The following is a 363-nucleotide window of genomic DNA, read 5'->3' as shown; positions in this document are numbered from 1 at the left end:
CGACAAGGGAAAAGGGCCCTCAAAGACAGCCGCGGCGATAAACCGACGAACTCAGGAAGGGGAAGGGAAAGCCACGGTATGCAGATGAAGCTGAAACGAGCATTTCTCCGGAGGAATTTCCCAAACAAGCTCTGACCTGGCCGCGACCTCTGACCTCGGCTCCGACGCCCCCACCCCCCTCGCCGTGCTTATCGCCGTCGGTAATGCGAACTGCAGGAGGTCACCGAGGTAATCCCAGGGTCACCGCGAGCTTATCTAGGCTTATCTCTCGCCCATCAACGTGTTGTTACCGACCGCGAGGAGGAAGAGAGAGAGCGAGAGTCAATTATTATTCACAGCTCTTCCATCTTGCGGCCACGGCGG

This window comes from Penaeus monodon, chromosome 22, assembly GCF_015228065.2.
Source record: "Penaeus monodon isolate SGIC_2016 chromosome 22, NSTDA_Pmon_1, whole genome shotgun sequence".
In the NCBI taxonomy this organism is placed as follows: Eukaryota; Metazoa; Arthropoda; class Malacostraca; order Decapoda; family Penaeidae; genus Penaeus; species Penaeus monodon.
This window is presented reverse-complemented; position numbering follows the sequence as displayed.